The sequence below is a fragment of the Sorex araneus genome, chromosome 4, assembly GCF_027595985.1.
Source record: "Sorex araneus isolate mSorAra2 chromosome 4, mSorAra2.pri, whole genome shotgun sequence".
Lineage (NCBI taxonomy): Eukaryota > Metazoa > Chordata > Mammalia > Eulipotyphla > Soricidae > Sorex > Sorex araneus.
The window spans coordinates 78,426,334-78,430,883 of NC_073305.1; positions in this window are offsets into that span (position 1 = coordinate 78,426,334).

A 4,550-nucleotide genomic window follows, 5' to 3' on the forward strand; every position below is an offset into this window, starting at 1 on the left:
TAGCGGAAGCTCCACGGGGCTGAGGACACCGGGCCAAGAGCTCGACCCATCCTCCGGCCGCGAAAGGCCAAGAAAAGCGGTGCAAGGCTGAGTGACAGAATGAGAGGGAGGCGGGGAATGCCGGGGCCATGGAGAGCCCCCCTGCCCAGACTCAGGCCGTTGCTCATCAAGACCAAGAGTTGGCGGGAGCAGGGCAGGTCCGGGAGGAAACCCACAGGCAGAGGGTTGGGAGGGAGGATGCATCCCACGGAGGCCAAAGTGTGGGGCTGCCGTGGGGGCCCTGCCAGGCCCTGGGGGCTCGCTCCCCCTCACACGGATACACGTGCAGCCTTGCCCAGATGAACTTGACCCAGGGGGAACTCTCTGCCCCTACTGGGGCTGGGGGTGGGCACTGCCAACTGAAGGCGTGAGCTGTGGGGTGGGCCGGTCTCCCAGCCACAACCCCTGCTCCAGGACTCTCTCTAGACAAAAAGGGGTCCGAGCAGGGGAGGGTCGGACACCAGGAGACTAAGGCAGTCCAGGCCAGAAGGCAGGGAGAGGAGACACCACTCCCGGGGCAGCTTCTTACGGGCGCAGAGGGGAAAAACACAAAAGCAAGCGTACACTCCCGGGGAAACCTAATCTGTGATTATAAATATTTCATGAGCAGAGAGAGCGGCCCTGGCGGAGAGGCTGGGGCGGGAGGGTGGACGGCAAATGAGATCCAGGTTTGCAAAGCGATGGGGCAGCTGGAGAAACAGCCAAGTGGAGGCTATTCTAGGCGTGTGCGGGGTGGGCCTGCGTCACAGAGGAAGGAGAGTGAGCAGTTCTGGCTCCCCCGGCCCCTGGCCCGTCCGGCGGAAACCACAGGCAGCACCGAACACCTTGGAGAAGTGCTGGGGCCCCAGGGAGGGCGGAAGGGCCGTTCCTCCAGGGAGCGGGCAGAGCTGTCCGCAGCGGGCTGCAGATGCCCGCCCGGTGCCCGCCCTCCCTGCTGACTCAGGGGGTGGGCGAGCCAGACCAACCCCAGCAACTGACCCGGGAAGCTGGAGGGCAGCGGTGGCCCAGCTGCCCAGTGAGAGCAAAGGTCCAGTCCCCGAGCAGGTGGCTACGGGGCCACCTTGCCCAGGGCACGGAGTTTCTTCCTCCAGCCCACGCAGGCCAGGGAGCCGGGGAGCAGCCCCTGGTCGGGGCAGGATCTCCCCCTCGCTGGCCTGGGTCAGTCACAGCTCCTAAGTACCTAGAGGTACCCGGCGCAGGCCTGGACAGAGGAACCCTGGAGGATGGCACGGGAAGAACCCAGGCTGCCAGTTCAGCGGGAAACAGACCCCAAGGGCCCCCCCTCCACCCCAGGATCCCCCACTGCAAAAGACCCTTCCCCAATCTCTCATGTCTTGGAGAACCCAGAGCTGGTGGTCACAGCCCTGGCTCTGCTCATATCCCCCCTGAAAACGCAGGGTCCCCCCTGCCCCGAGAAATGGGACCAGTGCCCACCACGCCAAGGACTGTGGGGAAGCCAAGAATAGATACATGGGGACACGCTTTCAAAATAGATTCCAAGAGCGAGTCTCGCTGTTATTTTTAAGGCTACCCACTCGGCCTCTCCCGGATGTCTCAGAGGGACCGCCAAGCGGGGCTCCCAGTCCCACCCCCCCAGCCCTTGTCCCGGCCCCTTTCCGACAGCCAGGCTGAGTAAGACAGACTTATGTCTCATGACCCCTTTCCATCAAAATTTTGACTCAATCCCAGACATACATATATATGCAATAGGTACACATTATTACAGATTTGTTTGTTTGGGGGCCACATACACTCCTGGCTCTGTGCTCCTGGTGGGCTTGGAGGACCATGTGGGATGCTGGGGATTGAACCCTGGTTCGCCACGTGCAAGCAAAGTGCCCTTGTTACTATTGCTCGGGCCCTTGATCATTTATTTATTCTGTTTTTTGTTTTGTCTTTGGGCCACACCTAGCAATGCTCAGGGGTTACTCCTGGCTCTGCAGTCAGGAATTTTTCCTGGTGGTGCTGGGGTGGGGGGGTCATTTGGAATGCCGTGGATTGAACCCGGGTCAGCTGCATGCAAAGTAAGTGCCCTCTCCGCTATACTGTTGCTCCAGTCCCTGATCATTGAAGGTTAAACACAAGTTTGAGTTTGGTCACCACCCCCCCCCCCCCCCGTTGTTCCGGAACCCACAGGGTGAGCAGCTCAGTCCTGGGGCCCCCAGATGGGTTTGGGCACAACTGTCCAAGCAAGGCAGGCAACGGTCTCGGAGGTTTTCTAGGCTTCCCACAACGTGAACGCGTTGCCAAGTCCTTTCAATCAAGCCCTTCCAATGTACCTGTCAAGACCTCTTCTTCCCGTTCACCTCCCAGTGCTAAGCCCAAAGTTCCCCCCTCCAGCACCCCTGCCTCACTGCCAGACACCTCCCCTTCCCAGAGCATACACCCTCCTGGGTTTAAGAGGCTCCTTCCTGGCAACCCTCTCTCCCTCTCTCCCTTCTCCTCTTTCTCCCTCTCCCCTCCCTCCATCTCGCTCTCTCCCTTCTCAATCTCCTCCCCCTACGTCCTCCCTTTCCCCTCCCTTCCTCTCTCCCTCCCTCCCCACAACTCTCTCTCTCCACTTTTTCCAGGCATCCCTGGCTCAGCCATTCCTCCTATCTGTGGGGTTACAGGATCTTCCCTCTCAGGAAACATTCCCCCTCCCACCTGGCTGTCGCCCAGCCTCAGACCTTTACTGAAGTCCTGACTGGTCATCATTCACAGACGCTGTTCCTCACGGAACACCCTGCAGATCCCAATGCCTGCCTGTCCCCTGAGGCACCTCTCCAGCTGACCCTCCTCCCCACCCCCACAGGGCCCCTGTCCTGACTTCCACAAGGTTGTTTTTTTTTTTTTCTTTTTGGGTCACACCCGGCAATGCACAGGGGTTACTCCTGGCTCTGCACTCAGAAATTACCCCTGGCAGCGCTCAGGGGACCATATGGGATGCTGGGAATCGAACCCGGGTTGGCCGCATGCAAGGCAAACACCCTACCCGCTGTGCTACTGATTCCAGTCGCTGCAGCCCTTTCTCAGGGAAGCTGGTGACAAGCTCACTGCAAGTCTCTCTCATTGACACCTGAGTAACAACGATGTGGTGTGTTAGTGATCCCTGAGACGTGGTCGGCTCTAGAACAACAAGCCTGCCTGTGTTCAGCAGCCCTGGTGTCCCTAAGGAGGTGTGTGTGTGGAACCCCAGCAGACCCTAATCACCTGGTGGGCATCAAACCCATCGAATAACTCGAAGCTCAGAACACCGATGGTGCCAGCACCGTGATGATACCCCCATTTCACAGGTGGGGAAACTGAGAGAGCAAAGTCATAAATAATTTACTCCAGTCATTTAGTGGCCTGTGGCACAGCTGAATCAAACCCAGACAGGCCGGCTCTGATTCATCATTTCCAACATGACAGGCTCAATGCTTCACTGTCACTCTCATTCTGCCTCTGTGGCCTGTGTCCCGTATTGGCTGAGTGAACAGCTGAACGCTCTGTCAGCTGAAAATCCACTCAAGGGACCGAGGGATGCCCAGACCTCCCCCAAGACCACAGATAGATGAAAGAGCTGGAGCAACAGTACTACAGGGAGGGCGTGCGCCTTGCACGCGGCCAAGCTGGACTCAATCCCCCGCACCCCACAGGGTTCCTGAGCCCACCAGGAGGAAGCGCCGGACACTGCTGGGTGCAGCTCAAGCATCCCGAGTCCCCATAAAAGGAAGATGAAGTCTCACTGCATCACCTGCAGAGCCAAGGACTGGGTCACCTGCGTGTGCCAAGGGCTCAGGATGGCTTATAGGCAGTGTTCTGATGCCCACATCCGAGGGGAGGGCACTGCCACAAGCAGGGTGGACAGCCACAAGCCCAGACTCACTCAGCATCCCCAGTTCCAAGCCAAGTCCTCGGGCGAGGGCCGCCGAGTGGGTCCTCACGGGCAGCCCTCAGAGTCACACCTTTCCACGTCCTGACAATCCTGCAGGAAGCACGAGTTGACTCCGGGCTGGCCACTAATAACGGCTCCAGCGCTGTTAACTCCCCCTCCACATCTCCCCTCATCCCAGAAAGCTCAAGTGGATGAGGGGCCAGAGAGACAGCGCAGCGGGGTATGACTTTAATAATAATGGGGGCTGGAGTGATAGCACAGCGGGGAGGGCGTTTGCCTTGCACGCAGCCGACCGGGGGTCAATTCCCAGCATCCCATATGGTCCCCTGAGCACCGCTAGGGGTAATTCCTGAGTGCAGAGCCAGGAGTAACCCCTGTGCATCACCGGGTGTGAACTAAAAAGCACAAAAAATAAAATAAAATAAAATAAAAATAATGGGGCTGGAGATATAGCACAGCAGGTAGGGCGTTTGCCTTGCACATGGCTGACCCACCCAGGTTCAATTCCCAGCATCCAATATGGTCCCCTGAGCACTGTCAGGAGTAATTCCTGAGTGCAGAGGCAGGAGTAACCCCTGAGCATTGCCGGGTGTGACCCAAAAAGCAAATAATAATAATAACAACAACAACAATAATAATAATAACAATAATG